The 21,635-nt window shown below is 33.7% G+C and overlaps 1 pseudogene; it reads right to left on the bottom strand.

Annotated features, from left to right (window-relative positions):
• Nucleotides 1-20,873: 20,873 nt before the first annotated feature.
• LOC122095422 lies at nt 20,874-20,970 on the bottom strand (annotated as a pseudogene).
• Between the last annotated feature and the right edge of the window lie 665 nt (nt 20,971-21,635).

The following is a 21,635-nucleotide window of genomic DNA, read 5'->3' as shown; positions in this document are numbered from 1 at the left end:
GGGACTTCACCGAAGTCTACCTCAGAGAATGGGGCTTCACAGAGACCTATCTCTGAGAATGGGACTTCACCGAAGTCTACCTCAGAGAATGGGGTTTCAAAGAGGCCGACCTCCAGGAATGGCTGGCAAGCCCCTGGGAAAGATGTGTTTCTGTTCTTGTTTTTCTTTTCTTCACTGTATAGGAGTGCCTATTAATCTTTTACTGTTCCTGGTGCTCATTGTACTTACTCATGCTCAACGTTCTCTTATTCAAGGCTCTTTCTTAAGAGTGTTGACGACTCCAACATCTGATGAGTGTCTTAAAAATATGACTAACTCACCAGAGTTAAATGCTACCCTGAAAGCCCCTCTTACAGAGCCTAATAGACAAGTCATAAGTAAATATAAAAGTATTGGGGGGTTTCATGATGCCACTTCAGCAGAAGGAATTGTTTGTAAGAGATTTACAAGAAGCTTTAGGCAAGGCTAGAACAGGAAGAATGTATGGCAATTGCTGGGATAACATCTTAGGAGAAAGAACTTCCTGTTACTCTCTTTCATTTACTAAAAGACGTGCTAGATCTAGGCCTCTGTGGTGCTTACTATTAAAGAAGGAACAGAAAAGATCTTATGGGACAGTTAAGGCCTCTAGAGAAAAAAGTAATGGTTAATTGGTGATAAACATGAAAATCCATTGTATTTCTTAAAAATAGAGATAAGCTGGAAACAAGTGCCTATCAGGCAACCAGCTGGTGACCACCCAAGAATGAAGCCCTGCAACAAGATTGTGTAACCTTTTGCCCTTTCTCATGGACACTTTTGCTATAAAAGTTTGTTATCCTCTGCATTAAATCACACTCAGCATCCACTCCTCTTGTGTGTGAGTTGTCTGTTTGCCATCTCCCCACCTATTCCAGTTCCTCCACTAGGTGTCCTCCGTTGTCTCGACAGAGCCGGTCCGCGGCATTCAGTCACATCAGTAATGATGTATGCTCAACCTAATACTTAGTGTTACTTGCCCTACATTTATAATGAATAGGCTGATAAGACATCCAAACATATCTAAAGATATTTCAATAAAATTCCAAACTGATGTGGATAGATGTGCCACACATTGGAACTGTAGGACAAATTAGGCTTGTCTGAGTGTATTTCAATGTATAAACTCCTGAACAAACAAAGTCTTCAAAAATATTCACACAATACGTATAAGTAAAGTTCATGACAGTTATATATGTATAATTCTTCTAAGGTCAGGATAAAAGCATTGGTTCCCAACATTTAAAATCAACAGGGTCTGTTGATTTTATGGATCCATAATAATATGTCTTCATATTCATATCCCAAAATTTTATCAATATGACTTTGACCAAAACAATGTTCTTATTGAGCTTGTCTATGTCCTTTTACTTTTCAAATCCAAGTAGCATATTTCTTTCAATATCTTCTTGCAAATTCCTTCGTTTCCTTCTGTAAATTTGTGTTTATTAGTTTTTTATTTCCTTATTTATCTCTTTCTCCCAATCTTGTCTACAGTGGTGCCCACATTGCTCACACTTGTGTCAGAACTTTCCTTTTCCTTTTCCCTTCAATACTATCCCCAATTTTATTATTCTTTTTCATATTCATGGTCATGGATATTTTGATGATGTCTAAACAGACCCATCTTTGCATCTAAACTTTAGAACTATCAGATTTTTTCCCCTAAATCCATCATTTCCACCTGTGGTCATTATAACTAAGAGTAGCACTAACACAGTTGCCAGCCAAACGTGTGGAAGCACATTAGATTTTTAGATTTCTTCTGACCCTTCTACTCCTTCCCATTAGATAAGTTGATCAAGATTTTCTATTTCTGTAACAAAAATGATTTCTATTTTTTGGGTGGGTCGGGTGGTGGGGCCTGAACTCTGGGCATGGGCGCTTTCCCTCAATTCTTCATCTCAAGACTAGCACTCTACCACTTGAGCCACATCACGACTTCCGGCTTTCTTTTCTCTGCTTATGTGGTGCTGAGAAATTGAACCCAGGGCCTCATGCATGCAAAGCAAGCGCTCTACCACTCAGCCACCTTCCCAGCTCCTACTCAAATGATTTCTATATACTCCTTTTTATGCCCCTGACACCAGCCTGTTTCATTTAATCAACACTGTCAACTAGTCCTAAAACAACCATTTCCAAATTATGCTTTTTCCCCATAGTCTTTTCATATTGGTCCTCTCCATCACCAAATTACACTCTTTGTAAGCACAGAGAGTGAAGAACACAGACACAAATTCTAGTATCATTTACTCACCACATTGACTGTTGGCCTTACATTTCTCATCTATAAATGGATGTAATATACCAGAAATAATGAACAATATATGTGTTGATTTCTAGAGCAAGAAAAAAGAAAAGTGAAGAGTCCTTACATTTTCCAGCTTACCTTACAATTAAGGAAAGAGTCAAATTCAGTTTGTTGGTATAAAGTCACAAATTGTTTCCTGCAGAAATAAAAATAAATTTCACCTCCTGTCTATTTCCTTTTAAGGTAACTACAGATATGTAAGTAGTACTGTGTAGATAGTGTCATGTTTTTTCAGATGTATTGAAAACATACCCTTAATATATCATTGGAAACATTGATTATTGAGTAGTATCTATATGAGAATATTTTTGAACTAATCACACTAAGCTGAAAACTACATCTTAGCCCATCAAAATTTGGAAATAACAAAGTTTGTTTATAAGAAATTAATACCACCAAGAAAAGTGTGTATACATTAGAGAGACTTGCAGGAATAATATTAGGGTTTTTACTGTCTCTACCTGTTTATGTGATAGTATTTCTTGATATTGAAACTCTCCTCTTGTTATTCTTATTGTATGTAATCCAACGCTATTTATTACTATATATTCAATGTGGGAAATACAGCTTCAAAATGTGTAAAGTTTTTTTTTCCTTTTCAATCACAATATTGTCATTATCAGGGTATACTGTGGTCATCATTATCCTCATCAAAATTATTATTAGCATCATAAGTGCTAACTATTGAAACTCTTATATGTATCTGTGATTTTGCGATTATTTGTCTTTTGATTAATAATTTTAATGTTACCACTGTGCATGCATCCATATTAAAATTTTGAACAAAGAAACAAAAAATAACTAAACCATAACAGGTAGCTTGACTATGTGCTTATAACAAATTATAGAATAGATTTTTGAAGTTTTGCAATTTCCTAAGCAGTATGAATTAACTTCCTCTCTCCCCACCACTACACACAAATATTTAAAAGTTTGAACAGAATTATTTCAAGTAATATACTGTGAATATTACTACAATATCATGTTTATATCTAAAATTCCCTTAAAAGTAACAAACGCTACATTCCATTCAAATATTACTTATTTTATTCTAGGAAACTTTTGGAAAAATACACTGTATATCTTTGAAATAAAAAGGTAAAAAAAAATAGTAGCATAAAAAGTTTTAGAGGGAGTCTGTCTTCAGAAATATATTTGTGTGTATATATATATATTATGTGTAGAAAGACATAAATTTTTAGAGATTATTTGTCATCAGAAATATGTACATATATCTAAATGTATGTGTAGAACGATGTACATTATAGAGAAACAAAAATCTTGAAGCATAATTAAAATTAAAAAATACATTAAACCATGTGCCAGTGACTCCCACCTATAATTCGAGCTATTCTGGGAAATGAGGTCATAGAATTGTTTTCGAAACTAGCCCAGACAGAAGAGTACTTGTTAGATTCTTATCTCCAATTAACCACTAAAAACAGGAATTAGCTCTATGCCTCAAAATATAGAGTGCTGGCTTTGAGCACAAAATGGCTTAAGGACAATGCCTAACCTTGCAATCAACATCAAGAACAACAACAAAATATATCACATTAATTTCACAGAAGCATCTTTTACCTGCTGTGAGCATTTCTTAGAAACATGAACACATGCCCATGAAAAATGTTAGGTAAAATAGTATAGAATATTTATGTCTAGGTTAAAGACATGACTATTTAGATTATTTAAGATATTTAGGTAATGACTCAAAATTAAAAATAATGATAATATATTTGGACTGGTCTTTTATTCTATTTTATGATAGTAATAAAATGATATTTGTAATTATTCTGTAAAATTACTCTTGCTTGGTATTTTAATTATAATAAATGATAAAATTTTAAATGATTTCCATAGGAAAGGATAATTTTAATGGTATTAATTCTTTTGTAATTTCAAACAATTAGGAAAATTATTCCAAGGCTGGTTTGCTCTAAGACTATATTTGTTTTCTTATTCTAATTTTCATATGTTAGTAGAAATTAAAATTCCAAAAATTCAATGGATGTTGGCATTCAGGATCATCGTCATACATACTACTACTAATAATAAGTGGAATTGTTTTATTTCATTTGTTTTTGTCACAAATAAATCAAGATGATTATGTCTTTTCACGTTATTGGCTCTTATCCTGAGAATACTTTTTTCTAGCAAAGTAGAGAAAAGCAAATGTATTGAGCAAGTAACATATGGCTATCATAAAATGCAGATGCACAGATTTGTGTTTTCTATCATTTGCTAAAAGTTTCTTCCAGAAATGGTTATCAGTTACATATAAGTGATGTATAATTCCTAGATATTCCAGTTATCACATACATTTTTTGATTGGGTTATCTCTGCATAAACTCAAAAAACAGACAAAAAAACTCAAAAAAAAAAAAAAACCAGAAATCACATCTTTGTTTTAGTAGCTGTAGTTTACAAAGAATTTTTAGCCAACACCAAAAACATCTTTTTAAGTATTTTGGATTTTGTGTGAAGAATTTTTAGCTATAGTTTTATTTTTTTGCTGATATGAAATTCGCATGCATTATATTATCTCCTTTCATTGTATACATTTTAGTGCTTTGGAAGTGAATTGTACAATCATAGCTTTTCCAAGCCTAATGTTTACAAATAGAAATGCTATAAATTTTAGAACAGATATTAAAATAGATATAAAATTGAGTTACCGGAATTTGTCCTGCATACATCTTCTATAGGGTGTCTTTTCAAAATTTGTTTTGGGGAATTATTTCCAGGTTCTCACTCATACTGTTGAAGTGCACTGTCAATGAACTACATACCTGATCCATACAAGTTTTTTACTTCTCTTTAATACATACATAGAATTGTAATGGCTAGAACATATACAATTCTCTTTGACCTTTTGAAGACTTGAAAATGTGCTTGCTAAAATGATTGCAGTATTACACAAATCATTCTGCTATGCAGAGCATATCAATTTCTCCACAAATGCATTACTATATTTTGTGTCATCTTTTTATATTATGGTCATACTAGTGAGTTTTCTTTTTCTTTTTTCTTAGATACTAAATAGGAGCTTAATTCATATGCACCTCCTATTGATTATTAATTTACCTATGTTCTTTATAAGAATATCCTGTTCAGGAAAAATTTATACAGAATGAGAAGATATAAAAGTACTAAAGATTCAGGATCATTGTAGCATTAACATTGTAGCATTAACAATTATGTGCCCTCTATCTGTTGGATATGTTCTCACTACTTTCATGGAATTAAGAAAGGTTATCACTTGATATTAGTTTATTCTTGCTTTTCTTTAACCACTAGTGCTTTCGTGTCAAATTTTTGGAAACCTTTACTGATCCATTGTCATGAATTTTTACATTTATGTATTGTAGGTTTTTACAACTCACATTTAGTTTGATAATCATTTTTTTATTTTAAATTTTTGTATAAGTTTTGAGGTAGTAGTCTAAGTTCATTCTTTAAAACTAGAAAGGCAGTAGTACCAATACACCCATTTAAGATTCTATTTTTATTTCATTAAGTTATGGCATTCTTTTCAAAATCTATTGACAATAAAACTAAGAATTTTTATTTTTGATAAATCTGTTACATTCTTCTATGTGTCGGGTCTTTCACTAAAAAACATGGTAATAAGATTCAAATCTAGTATGAGTGCTCAAGCTACACCATTTTACAAGATTGTTCTGACTGACCTGTATTCCTTGAATTTATATACAAGTTTATTCAGCAGGTGGACCAACATTCTACAGATATCTAGATGTTTGATAGTCACTTATATTTTGCACCTTGTGAAAACACAAGACCCAAGATATTATATAGGGAAAATTGTCTTTAGAAAATGCTTAAAACAACTAAAATTAATTTAGGAATGAGTTAAGATTTAGATAACACTATAGCATAATAAAGTTGAATGATAACGATTTGAGCTGTACTACAGAGGAGAGTGAGAGGGGATAGAATGTGGGTCCACCTAAGAGTTGTATGTCATTGTTATTGTTTTTCAAAAACAGAAAGACTTCAGAGAAGAGAAGGAGGAAAATAATCAGTGTCCTTAATCAAGTTTCTTTTTAATCCACCTAATAGTGTGGACTGAGAGTCAGAGAAGTAAAGCATTGTATAGACCTCTTACAATGTAAATAAACTGTAATAGGAATATGATCATTAATTTCCAAAGAAATAAAGGAAACAATAGGTAAACTCTAAAGGCAAAAAGAATGAAGAGAGAAAAGAAGCAAAGTAAAACCTTTATCAATAACAAACACAAGAATTTGGAAGTGAAAAAGCAGTGGAAATATTCTAAATACCAATAAAATAACAATAAAAATTGCTAACTTGGATAGAAAATGGATCACATTTTATCATATATAATTTTGAAAAACATACTAGGAATGAAAATTTAAAAGTCATAATTTAAAACACTATTTACATTATAACTACACAGTATAGATCAGTGGTGAAATCTTGACATAGCGCATGTGAAATAATGATGTGATCTCCCAAGCATTACAAAGTACACACAAAGCATACCCACACAAAAACCACAAAAACATACACACACACATACACACACACCACATACACACATTTGGAATATTGATATTATAATATTAAATAGAGGAAATTATCACAAATAATAAAAATAGTTTAATATATGTAATCATAATATTGCTCATACTATTTAAATGTTTACTAGAAATCAAATAGTCACAGTATACTTGGATTCTTATAGATTAAGTAAATTGAAAATTAAGAAAAAGAAGACATGAGAACCTTTGCAAATAACTTTTAAATAATAAACATGTTGAAACATGTATCCTTTAATTTTGACAAACGATTACTGTTACTGGTGTTTTAACCTCAAGATTTAGAATATGATAACCAGGTGCTCTATGTCTCACTATGGGTGGCTATATCTCTAATCATTTCACTCTGGATATTTTTATGATAAGGTCTCATAGTTTCTCAGGCTCTCCCGAATTACAAACCCTATTCGCAGTTCCTACCATAGGCAGAAAATGGAAGCCACAAATCACCATGCCCAGCTCAAACTTTTTTTTAATTCAAGTACAAATATTTACAAAAAAGTGACCAGGAAATGAAGGCTTTCTTAATATAGTATGTGCTTCTTGAAAATACAGTAATTATTTGTTACCTGGAAAAATATGTTTAGAACTATAATAAAATCTATTTATTTAAATTTACTAACCATATAAAAATTAAGAAAATAATTTTAAATATTCACATGTTAAATATTTTAAAAGCAACATATATGTGTCTGAATAATTTACATGTGTAAAAATCATGCAAAATTAAATTAACTAACCCTACACCTCTGAAAAAAGAATTATCCTAAAGAAACAAGAAAATGGGTAATTAAGACCAAAATTTGAAATATAGAAAATAAAATGAAGTGTACTCTTTAGTTGACGTAAGTAACTGTAATCCCTTTTTACATCAATTTTATAATAAAAAATGCGTGAACAAAGAAAGCAAAAGTACATTTGATCAATAGCAACAACAAAAGCATCAGTAATTTTTTCAGTGTACAAAAAAATCGATGGAGGGGATAACAATGTTCCTTCCAAAAGAAATGTACTCATTACATTATTTATGTAACTGTAACCCTTCTGTACATTACCTTTACAATAAAATTATATTGAAATTAAAACAAATATTATAGCAATTAAGAATTCTTAGAAGCCATTAGTTAAAAACTTTATAAAAAACTGCCCCAAGTACCCAAGGAATATACTTTGATGATACCATTTAAATAGTTAAACTTCAGCAGAAAAGCAAAATGTTTAAAAACTGTTACAAATAAAGTAATAAATCAGAATATATTACTATATTAATCATTGGATGGAGTTTTAGTGGCAGGTTCATTTCTGGGTATTCAATTCTATTCCATTGGTCCCGAGGTCAGTTCTTGTGCCAGTACCAAGCTGTTTTGGTTACAATGGCATTGTAGAAGAGTTTGAAATTTGGTATTGATTTTCCTCCAGCACTGTTCTTTCTGTTAAGGAACGTTTTTGCTATTCGGGGTCTTTTATTGTTCCATGTGAATTTTTGGATTGCCTTTTCTATTTCCTTGAAGAATAAGGTAGGAATATTGATAAGTATCACATTCAATTTGTAGATAGCGTTGGGAAGTATTGCCATTTTCACGATGTTGATCTTTCCAATCTAGGAACGGGAATTTTTGCCACTTTCTAAATCTGTTTTGATTTTCTTTTCCAGGTATTTAAAGTTTTCATCATAGAGGTCCTTCTCGCCTTTGGTTAAGTTAATTCCTAGGTATTTTTATTTATGGGGCTATTACGAATGGAGATGCTTTCCTAATTTCAGACACAATTTTCTCATTGTTGGCATACAGAAAAGCCATTGTTTTTTTGATGGTTAATTTCATACCCTGCTACTTTGCCAAAGTTTTTAGTCACCTTGAGTAACTTGGGAGCGGAGTCTTTAAATACAAGATAAAGTCATCTGCAAAGAGGGAGAGTTTTACTTTTTCTTTCCCTATTTGGATCCCCTTTATGTTTGCATCTTGTCTTATTGTTGTAGATAGGTATTCTAATACTAGATTGAAGAGCAATAGAGAGAGTGGGCATCCTTGTCTCATTCCTGAGTTTATTGGAAATAGCTTTAGTTTTTCACCATTGAGTATAATGCTTTCTGTAGTTTCTTTCCATCTACTGGATTGGGGTTTATCTTGATGCTCTTTTTCAAGGAGTGTCAGATCTCATTAAATTGTTGGTTTCAGATCTCTCCAATTTTTTGATGTAGGAACTCAGAACTATAAAGTTGCCTCTGAATTGTGCCTTTGCTGTGTCCCAGAGGAGCAGATAATCTCTGTGCCAATTTTTGTTGAATATCATGAACATTTGAACTTCGTTTCTCAGCTCTTCCATGACCCACTGAGGTTTCAAAAGTGTGTTTTTCAACCTCCATGTACTACTGGACTTTCTTTGGTGGCTTTTTGTGTTGAGATCTAATTTTATTCCCTTTTGGTCTGAGAGAATGCAAGATATGAATTCAATGTTTCTGAATTTTGACAAGTTTGTTTGTGACCTAAAATGTGGTGTATTTTGGAAAATGTTCCATGTGCTGCTGAGTAAAAAGTGTAGTCTGATGCTGCTGGATGAATATTCGCTAGATGTCTGCTAATCAGTTGATGTATGCACTTGTTTAGATCGGCGGTTTCTATGTTGAGTTTTTGTCGAGTTGATCTATTTAGTGGGGATAGTGGTGTGTTAAAGTCCCCAACAATTAATTTCTTTGGATCTATGTGAGATTTAAAGTAGTATTTCTTGGATAAATTTTGGTGCACTATTGTTTGGCAAATATTTAGAATTTCAATATGCTCCTGTAGGAGAGATCCCTTAATTAGTGTATAGTAACCTTCTTTATCTCTTCTCAATAATTTTAATTTGAAGTCTTTTTATCTGATATTAGGATTGCAACTCATGCCTGTTCATGGGGTCCGTTTGCTTGGTAGATTTTGTTCCAGCCTTTCACTTTCAAAATGTGTTTTTTTGGGGGGGCAAGTTGTGATTCTTGAAGGTAGTAGATAGAACAAACTTGCATTTTAAACAAACTAGACAGTCTATGTCGCTTAATTGGAGAGTTACATCCGTTAATATTGAGAGATAGGACTGAAAGTTATTTGGGTGTTCCTGCCATTTTATCCACCTTCTTGGGAGCTACACCTACTGGGTTCTTCCTATGGTACTTGGATTCGGTTTGCGTGTGGTTTCTTGGCCTTTATTGTGGTCTTGTTGGGTTTCTATGTGTAGGACATCTTTAAGTATCTTTTGTAGAGCTGATTTGGTGGAGATATATTGTTTGTTTTTCTTTACTATGGAAGATTTTTATTTTACCTTCAGTTATGAAGGAGAGTTTAGCTGGGTACACTATTCTTGGTTGATAGTTGTTTGTCTTTAGGGCATGGCATACATCATTCCAGGCTCTTCTTGCTTTGTCTCTGTTGAGAAATCTGAGGTGATTCTAATTGGTTTTCCTTTATAGGTGAGTGATCTTTTCTCCTTCACAGCTTTAAGGATCTTTTCCTTGGTCTGAATTGATCCTGTGTGGATTATAATGTGACGATGGGATGTCCTGTTCTTGTCTGGTCTATTTGGAATTCTAAAAGCTTCGTGTATCTGAATATGCCTATCTTCTTGCGTGTTGGGAAGTTCTCTGTTGGGATCCTGTTAAACAAATTTTCTAGACCATTAACTTCTGTCTCTATGTGCTCCTATACAGCCATTTCCCTCAGATAAGGCCTTCTGATAGTGTCTTCCAAGTGTTGAATAGATCTATCATATTTCTTGAATTTGTCTTTGATAGTTGTATGTTCTTTCTCTATAATGCCTAGGCTGTCTTCAATGCCGGAGATTCAATCTTCTGCATGGTCTAACCTACTGTCAAGACTTTCTACTTTATTTTTCATTTCTTTTCCTTCTAATTGATCAGCTTTTATGGCTTCAAATTCTTTGTTGGAGCTTTGTTTTAGATCTTGTATGAAATTCTTTACTTCCTTAATTTGGTGTTCAGTGTTTATTCCCAAAGCACTTAGTTGATGGGTTATGGTTTCCTTGGACTCCCATTCCTTCTATTGGGCTCCATTCAGCATTCCCTTTGTGGGCTCCCTGGCTCCTTTCAGGTGTCTGTTTATTGATTCCATGAATGCCTCTATTGATCGTTGTCTATGTTCATCCTGTTCTTGCAATTCTTGTATTACTCTTTGATTAGATTTCTCACGTTCATGCAACTTTTGTAGTTCTCTTTGACTGATATCAGCCTGCTCACACAATACTTTCATTTCTCTTTGAGTGTTCCCATCTTGCTCACACAATTCCAGTATCAATCTTTGAGTAGATTCCTCAAGCCCATGAGCTTCCTGTTTTGATCTTTGGTTTGTCTCCTCTCTCTCCCTATCACGCTCACACTGAGTCCATTGCAGGGTTTCAATCTTTTCATTCACCATGTTTACAGGAGGGTTTGTAGAGAGTTTTGGGAACTCTCCTCTGGATTATTCATTATCTGTTCTGTCACCTGATTATTTGAGTGGGCATTGAGATACCCGGACTTGCCATTTTCCTTGTGTTTGTCTTGCTTGTTCTTCCCCTTTGGGATGAAAGTAATGCCAGTTTTGTGCTAGAACACCATTTTAAGGCAAGCATCAACCAAAGTCCTGTAATTGCATAGACAAAAGTCTGCAGATACAATCTAGTTCAAGAGATAAAGTCTATTCAACATTAAACAACTATGTATTAATGGGCTAAGAATAGCAAAGAAGAATTTGACAAACCAGAAATTATTTTGTTTAGGGAGAAAGGTGGGGAAAAATAGGTTTAGAGGGATGTGGAAAGGTAAAAGGAGAGTGAAATTAACCAAGTCCTAATCTCACAGAGGGAAATGGATTGGAAAGAATGATAGGAAAGAGAGAAAAAAAATAAAAAAAAGACAAAAAAATGAAAAGACAAATATTTAAATGTAAAAAGTGAAACTCTTAAAAGTAATGAAAATTTAAAGAAGTAATATTGAGAGATGAACGGGGATAGGATGATAGGAAGGGAGGGATAGAAAGGAGACCTGAAAAACTAAAAAATAAAAATACTTCCAATATTGTATAGGTGTAAATAAATAATACTGCTTTTAAGGAATTTAATCCTAACAGGTATTGAATTGAGTAATACATTTTTAGATTAAATATGTACACAATGGGGGATAAAGTCTTATAATCAATGACAGGTATATATGAGGATGAGCAGAACAACAAATAATTCAAGCAGATCAGCACGGGAGTTTTTACCTTCTCCGTTTCCAACCTGGGCCGGTTCACCCCTCCTTAGGCAACCTGGTGTTCCCCCGCTCCCATGAGGTCACCATATTGATGCCAAACTTAGTGCGGACACCCAATCGGCATAGCGCACTGCAGCCCAGAACTCCTGGACTCAAGCTTTCCTCCGGGCTCAGCCTTCTGAGTAGCTGGGATTACAGGTGCGCACCACCACGCCCGGCAAATAATTCATGCAAAAACAACAAAAGATGACAAAGTAAAAAGAATGACAAAGAAGGAACAAAAAAGACCAAAACGTCAGTAGATACTTTTTTAAAAAAAACCACACACACACATTTTCACCTAAAATAACAGTTATAAGAGTAAGAAAAAAAAGGTTAAAGAAACAAAAGGCAAAATTAGGAACAACTTAACACATACATTCAAAAGAAACAAAACAACCGAAGAGAACAAAAATTAACTCAGTACTCAAGAACCTGCAGGAAATGCAAAGATTTTTTTTAAAAAAATTGCTATGATAAGCTTCTGAAAATCCTGACTACATGGAAGTCTACAGTTGTGAGGATAGTGGTTAAAGCTCAGACTGGTCAGAATGATCTGTTCACAATGCCGGGCACCCATTATTCTAAATTCCAGGAAGAATAACAGGAAGTAGACTGAGCCCACGATCATACACAAGTAGAAAGCGAGATTCTATCTGAAAGTTAATCAGGATAATTTAGGGTTGGGGGCATGCCAAAGTGGTAAGAACATCCATTTACAAGACACAAGACACTCAATTCAAATTCTAATATTATGGGTATTAAAGAAAAAAAGCTATGACTTTAAATAATGGGAATAATTGCAAGATTTGAATATTTGAGTGGAGAAAAATCCGTGAGAGAGAGTTTACCCATGTTGCAATGTTTTCTACTTAAGTGATAATATTATGTGGTACTCCAGACATAACAGAGTTACCTTGCAAATGAGCATGGATGTGCATTTGGGTGAAGGAAATACTCTTCACAAGTGTAAATTAAATACTTTTTTGGGGTAGATTTTAGTTCTTGAACTAAGAGCCTGGGTGATATCTCTGAGTCTTTTCTCTCAAGGCTATCACTCTACTACTTTGAGCCACAGTTCCAATTCTGATTTTCTGTTGGTTGTTTGGAGATAAGAGGTTCATGGACTTTCCTGCCCAGGATAGCTTCAAACCATGATCGTCAGATCTCAGCCTCCTGATTAGCCAGGATTCCATACCTGAGCCGTCCATGTTTTTAATAATTTAGTAAATTCTACAGTTACAGAAGTTATAATTTATCATTATAACTTTTATATGTGTGTATATTTATATCAATGCATACATATAGAAATATTTTAACATATTTTTGTATCTACAGTACATTTATGAAATCATCCTTCATTATAAAATAACATGGAAACAAGTTTAATGAGGAGCAAAGCAAAGGGAATTGTCACGTTTCTTGTTGTTGAATGAAATATGAATTGTGAGAATCAGTTTCAGAAAACAATTTAACAAAATGGATAATGGCTTTAATTCCAATCCCTTTATTTGCCCATATTGTACATGCTCACACATGAGTGTCAAAGTCAAACCACATTTTTTTGCCTTTGTATTTAATTCACATGTTATAATTTAGTGGATAGGTGAAGTAATGAAATAAAGATTAAAATAATAGTAAGTGAGGCTATGAGTTAGAGCTGAAAATTATTTTAAATATGATAATAGCTAATTAATTCCATATCTCTTACTTTTACTCTATTATCATATCCCTCATTCCCACATTAGGAAAGTACATAGAAGGTTCTTACTAAATCATGTGTAAAATTATGAAAAAAATGTATTAAAAGAATATGGGCACATCAGGGCTGTGAAAGTGGCTCAGTAGTAGAGCTCTTGCCTTGCATGCATTAGGCCCTGGGTTTGATTCCTCAGCACCACATAAGCAAAAAGAAGAAACTGGAAGTGGCTCTGTGGTTCCAGTGGTAGATCATTAGCCTTGAGTAGAAAAGCTGAGGTACAGAGCCCAGGCCCAGAGTTCAGGCCCCTTGACTGGACAAAAAAAAAACAACGAAGAATATGGGCACAGTGCGGTTTTAGCTGATTGAGAACTGTAGGGGGTAGTGTGTTTTTGAAGTCTTGAAAAACATTGTGATGGAGATGATGGAAGGGATGTGCTTATTCTGGAAAATTGGCTAGAGGATTGCTCCCAGGAAAATAGTGGTGAATTCTTCCAAAAGTTTACAGTAAAATCACTCTCACAATCATGTTCTCTACTGCACTATTAACCATAGAGAACTTATGGAAACAGCTCAGAAACCCTTTAGCGGAGGGATAGTTGGAGAAAGTGTTGCACATATACACAATTGGATTTCACCCATCCATTATAAAGACTTTTACAGCAGTTGCAAAGAAATGGATAGATCTAAAATTATTTTAAATAAACGAGGTCAGAGCCAGACACACAAAGGACGCTTATTTGGAAGCCAGAATTTTATGCAAGTTAAACAACAATATTAATCAAAGCATGATATTTGCAGAAGAGTATTTGAAAGGTGTAATTTCTTATAAAATTGAACTTTTAATGCAACAAAATGAATACCAGGAAAATATCACTTGGAAAATGTGAGGGGAAGTCAAAGGGAAGGAATAAAGTGACTTCTGAAAGTAGAGAGTGAAGCCATAATATTCAATGCAGATAGTATGAAACTAGAAAAAATGAAAGTGGGGTGAGGTTTGGAAGGATGTGAGAAAGTTATGTAAAGATCCATTGTTCTTATAAACTGATTCGTTGAATGGAAAACCTTTCGTACAACTATTTAATAAAAATATAATTAAAAACAATGGAGACATCTGATCTTAAACCATGAGTCAATATGATAATTTCCTTCTCAGAAATTTTCTTTGCAGTATTATCCTCATAATGACAAAAATGTGAACAACCCAATGAATGTCAATACATCTCTTTGCATATCCTAAATAGACACAATATAAAAATCACAGTAAAAATATTAGAATATATCACATGATAAAATAACAGGTACAAAGTATCAAACTCTGATTGTTTTTCCAAGTACTTTACTTTTGGTATCTAATTTAATCCTTACAATAATCCCATAAAGTGGAACTACTTCTATTTTTAATTCTAAGTTGATGATATTTAAGTCTTCAGAGTTGGAATTACTAGTACAACATTGCACACATAGTAAGTGTTAGCCTGCGGTCCATTCCCACCATATCAAATAACCTCATTCTATTTTATAACTAAATAACAGAACTCAGGCTACTAATTCTAGGAAAATTTCCCAAAATTATTGTGCACACTCTAATAATATTTCACATTATCTTTCTTAGAAAATAGGTAATTAAGCCGGACACCAATGGCTCATAACTATAATGCTAGCTACTCAGGAGGCTGAGATCTGAGGATTGAGGTTCAAAGCCGGCTCGGGCAGGACAGACTGTGAGACTCTTATCTCTAATAAACCACTAGTAAGCTGGAAGTGGCACTGTGGTCCAAGTGGTAGAGTGCTCGCCTTGAGTGGAAGAGTGCAGGGACAGTACCCAAGCCGAGAGTTCAAGCCCCATGACCTACAACAACAAAAAAGAAAATAAGTAACTGTAATACGAAAATTCCAAGTTCATATCAATTTATACCTCTCTGGTGAAAGGAACTGCTAAACTATAACATTCTTGGTTTCTAGCTCAAAATAGTAGAAATCATATTTTATTCCTTCACTCAACACTGTACTGCCTGGGGACCCCATCTCTTACCCCATTCTTACTGAAAGAATGACCTGTCCAATTCCTGATGAAAACAGACTGCAGGTCTTTTGGAGCAATCATTTCCACATTGTAGCTCACCTAAATTGTTTACCATTAGAAGTATTTTCATTGTTTTTTATACCCAACATTTTGAGAGAAATGTACTACTTTAAAATGTTATTAAAATAAGACTGATATAAAAATCACTTTTGACCCCAGATAAATATTTTACCCTTCATATACCCAAAAATGCAGTCTGACCTATCATTAATGTTAGGAACGAGAGGGTAAAAATCATAGACACCAAGACCTAAGTATGAATTTAAGACTCTCCAACTTGTGAATACAATTGGTTTAAAAAGACATCAATACTACTGCATTTTTTAATTCCCTATGATCATAATAATGATTCCCTATGATAATGATAATGATAATGATAAACTATTAACACTTAAAAATAACTCATTTTCTTGGGAGTAGGACACAAAACACAAGGTTAATCCTAATCATTTTAAAAGAACATTATTTATACTAAAAGTTCACTCATAACTAAAGAGAGTATAAAACTAACTGAAGTACAGAGACACAAAGGAAATAATTTAAGTGCATCATGTACATTCAATGGACTGTTAATAGAAAACAAAGTTATACTAATAATTAGCTTACCCAATTCACTTACATTCTTTTATTCTATTCCATTTACTTTCATAAAAACTGGGTTTTCATAAAATGATGCATAAAAAAGCCTATATACCCACTTACATTTACAGATCTTAACAATTTTTATTTCAGAAATTTTATCTCTATAGTCAATGAACTGATATAAAACTAAAATATTCAATGGATTTTCAGAAATTGCAAGACTTGCTCTGGGATGTTATGTAAGCCTTATTTGTTAAAATTGCCATAGTTACTCCCACAAAAGAGCCATTAGTAAAGATCCCTGTGCATGTACAAAATACTTTCAAATACGTCCACAATCTGGACATGACACATGCTTTTTGTTTGTTCATTTTTGAAAGGAATATCTAACAAGCATATCCACAATACTTACTTTCAATCAATAAGATGGGATATTCAAACGTAATATGGGTTTGATTATCTCTTAGTGAGAATAGATATGATCTTGCAAAGAAAGTGATTTTCAACAGAAATCCGGAAAGAGTTTATCCAATTTGTGTTTTACAGGAATAACCAGAGAGTAATATCTGTTTGGTAAAGTCGGTCCAAATCATTCCAAGAGTGTATCTTAAAAGTATAACAAATTTAAGCCGGGCGCTGGTGGCTCACGCCTGTAATCCTAGCTACTCAGGAGGCTGAGATCTGAGGATCGCGGTTCAAAGCCAGCCCCGGCAGGAGAGACCGTGAGACTCCTATCTCCAACAAACCACCAGAAAACCGGAAGTGGCGCTGTAGCTCAAGTGGTAGAGCGCTAGCCTTGAGCTGAAGAGCTGAAGGACAGCGCCCAGACCCAGATTTCAAGCCCCATGGCCGACCAAAAAAAAAAAAAAAGTATAACCAATTTAAGAGGTCAAATATATATTTTGTACTGAAAATGATTTTACAGCAATAACTTACTACCTAATTATGTCTGTATCTTCTTACCTAACATACAATAAGAGCTGAAAGCAGTCTCTTTATCTAACTTAATGTTGTAAATGCTTTGATTATGATGACGTTATTATTAGACAAATAATATGTACAGACCGGTGGTTCCACTGAAATGACATGACAGAAGACTGATAAATAAAAACATTGCAACACAGTTAGCTCTTTTCAGCCTCACCCTGTCCACATTGGCAAGCAACATTGCAACAGCACACGCACACATATACACATACACACATGCTCACACATGTATACACACATATACATGCATGCTAAATTCAGGGTTTATTGTACAAAAAAGTTCAAATAAAATATTAGTGATTAGGACAAATGATAATATGCCTTATTGCAAAATAATACATAAACCATCACCACACATGTTACATTTTATCTGCCTCTCCACATGTGACCACTTAATTTATTTTTAATTAATTAATTGCCTTATTAATTAATTCATTGTTTGGTGCAAATACTAGGGCTTGAACTCAGGACCTGGCTTTGTCCCAGTATTTATTTTTTGTTTCAGTTTTCTCAAGGCTAGCATTTTATTGCTTGTACCACAGCTTCATTTCTAGCTTTTGCTGGTTACCTTCAAATCAGAATCTAATGGACTTTTTATTCCTTGGTCTGCTTTCAAACCACAATCCTCACATTTAATCTTTCTGATTAATTACTACTAAAGACATAAGCCATGAGTGTGGCTTCTACCTTTTCCTCTATAGGTATCTAATGCACATATTTAGATATTAATTTAAAAATGAGAGTATAGAAGCAAGGTGTACAGTGATGATACTGTCCTGTCAGAAATACAAGTTAGTAATGTAAATTTATTCTTAAGACCATACACAAAAAATACCATGATATAGTGTAAGAGAACTCACTATTGAACATATGAGCGTTAAGAGTTTTCTAATAGATCCATTATATATTGGTACCCAACATTAGAAAAATACATGAGGCATTGGTAAAATAGAAGTCCTTTGCATGACTACATACATTCCTTGTTTTTTAAAAAGACATTTGCTTTCATCTAAAAAGTAGGCCTGTCTATCGTCTTCATGTGATATTGATGATTGAAAGTGAGGAGGTCAAAATGTATTGGTAGTCCTTAACTATCAATTCACATTTTTTTCTTGGAGAATATAATGATCAAATCAGTAGTTCAGAATCAGCAAGCAATAGTTCAGAATCATGCTTCCAGTGCAAGTGAATCATGAGTAAGAAATCCTCAATGCCTGTTTCCACAAAGTTTTGTCACAGATACCATCTCCCTGCCTTCTGTAGCTGCTTTACTACCCTCCTATTCCTTCATTGTACAGGAAAAGCATGATTCAACTGATTTCAGTCAGATCTGTTACTAGAATTATCAAGGATTTAGTTGATTTTCTGTAATTTGACCAAAGTTATGTCTCTTTATGTAGGCTACTAAAAATGTATTTACTAATTTCAAGTAATTCTATTTCCATCTTTTTTAAAAAATAAAATTTTGTTTGCTCTATAAATTGATCAGAGGCATAGATTTTGTGGCTAGCTAGGTCACTGCACATCTGTCTCTCTCTTTCTCCCTTTCTTGGTTCTCATGGATAATATGATTGCTCCATAATTATCCTAATTTATTTTGCTTTTATATTTTTGGTTGCATCATTTCACTTTTTGATTTGCCATTTCCCAAATCATTTATATAGAAGGCATTAGATCCTATAATCTCATTCCTAGAATAATTTGCACATGAAGACATCACTGGTCCTCATTTTCAGTGTGTATGTTTGAATACGGAGGAACATCTTTCCTCTGCTCTCCATAAATTCCCTACTTTCCAGTTAGAATAATTTCGAATAGTAAAATTGGAAAAACAGAAAACAAATAATGGTGAATAAACAGATGCAGAAAATTCACCGAATATTTCTGACCAGTTCAAACAATATGAACTATTAGGGAAATACATGGACACCTCATTCCCACTGGCACTCAAAGTCTCTGGTTAGACAATTCTTAGGAATATGAGGAACAACATGAAAAAGTAAGGAATGGTATCAACTGCAAGAAAAAAATGGAGAAGGATCCAAGCAATTTTCTTCATTGGGCTGCCAAAAATATTCAGTTTACTACAGTGCGGAGACTTCTTTCCCAAAAGGCCACTCATGTGAATAGTAGGGATGACGATGTGTATACCCCTCTTCATCGAGAAGCCTACAGTGGACACCTAGGCATTGTCAGTGAGTTGGTGTCTCAAGAGGCACATGCAATAACTGTAGATGACTGGACATCCCTGCATAGTGCATATACGTGGAATAATATCAGAGTGGCTTCTTTCCTACTTCCTCATGATACAGATACCAATGCCCAAACTAAAGGCCTCTTGACACCCTCACATCTTGCTGCTGAGAATTGAGATAGCAAAGATACACTTGATCTCCTTCTTTTGAACCATTATATAAAACCAGGCCTGAAGAACAACATAGAAGAAACTGCATTTGATATTGCCAAAAGGATAAGTATGTATCATTACCTCTATGAAGTTGTGGAAGGCTGCACAAATTGTTCACCTAAGTCCTAAGAGCAATATCTTTTTTTATTTTTTGGTCGGTCATGGGGCTTGAACTCTGGGCCTGGGAGCTATCCCTGTGCTTTTCAGCTCAAGATGAGTGCTCTACCACTTGAGCCAGAGCTCTACTTCCAGTTTTCTAGTGGATTATTGGAGATAAGAGTACCACAGACTTTCCTTCCCAGGCTGGCTTTGAACCGTGATCCTCGGATCTCAGCCTCCTGTGTAGCTAGGGTTTATAGGCATGAGCCACCAGTGCCTGGCAACACCAATATTTTACTGTAAAAATTCATGGATTCCGCAGAATTCTTCCAAGTGAATTGCCTGCATTGGATGTCAAAATGTATTCAATAGTTTTTGTATACATGTACAATGATTTCTTCGGGGTTTGTGATTTTTTAGTTGTACAGAAGATAAAATATTTCTGGTGCTTGCATGAAAATGTATATTTTAAAATATTCTATATTCTATTTTTGCATAATGTTCATAATTTATTTTATTTTCTCCTAGATATACTTTGAATACTACATTATTTTATAATATATAGGTTCATTAACATGTCCTTTCTGATTGAATTCCATATAGAAACAGTTTTATTCCTTTTTTTTCTAGGTCTTAATATTATTTTTCTTTGGGATAAAATGACAATGTTGTCTAATTTGAAAATTTTTGTAAAGTTTATATTATGTAAACGCCTATCTGAGGTGAAGATTTAATACACTGATGTCAAACTAAATTTAATTATATGAATTGTGTGTATTTTTATACTTGTAATTTTGTAATCAACTTTTTAATAACTGTTTTCATTTCTTGCATCTGAAGAATGAAAAATATGGAATGCTTCTCAAATTTTCATATTATCCTTGTGCAAGTGCCATGTTAATATCTGTATTGTAATTTGAGTATACATGCTGCTGAAGCATGTAGTATCCTCTAAATTATGTAGTCAATGAAGCAATCTTTATACAGGCTTATACCTATGGGTGCCTACTTGTAACAAGGAAACCTTATTGTTCCTAACAATGCTATCGATCTTATTTCCCTTAAATTCTGTGAATAGTGGAAAAAATTATATTGAACAGTTGATTACTCACATTTGCAAATTTTTTTGTGAATGACTATCTTAAGTCTTTTGATTTGGAATTTGATCATACTCTCAATTATTTATAGATAGGTCCAAAAGTGATGGCTTTTTCAAGTATTTATTTATCCAACTGAATTAGCTTTGTGGACCTAATGGATTCAAAGTAAGCATTGCTTGAGAGCTACTTCTAAACTTCTTCAGCTGACATTTTCCCAAATGAGGTGTTACTGGCACAAATGTCTACCTGAGCCTTTACCCTTTTTCCATATGGGAACAGACAAACCAGAACATCTTACCCTGACAGCATGGATTGTCTTACTGGAACAAAACTAATCTTGGTTACAAGGGATCATAGAGAGATGAACAGTTCAAACAGAACTGTTCAGACTAGAAGGTATTTTATCAAAATATAATTGTTTATTATACCTTCCATTTCAAAAGTAGCTAAAGCCAAGAAGGTGAAAAAATTGTTGGGATGCATGATTACTTAATGTCCTGGCCTGT

This window comes from Dipodomys spectabilis, unplaced genomic scaffold (genome assembly GCF_019054845.1).
Source record: "Dipodomys spectabilis isolate Male_0828 unplaced genomic scaffold, ASM1905484v1 ptg000350l, whole genome shotgun sequence".
NCBI lineage: Eukaryota > Metazoa > Chordata > Mammalia > Rodentia > Heteromyidae > Dipodomys > Dipodomys spectabilis.
The sequence above is the reverse complement of the archived record's forward strand: the minus strand, read 5'-3'. Positions and strand labels throughout refer to the sequence as shown.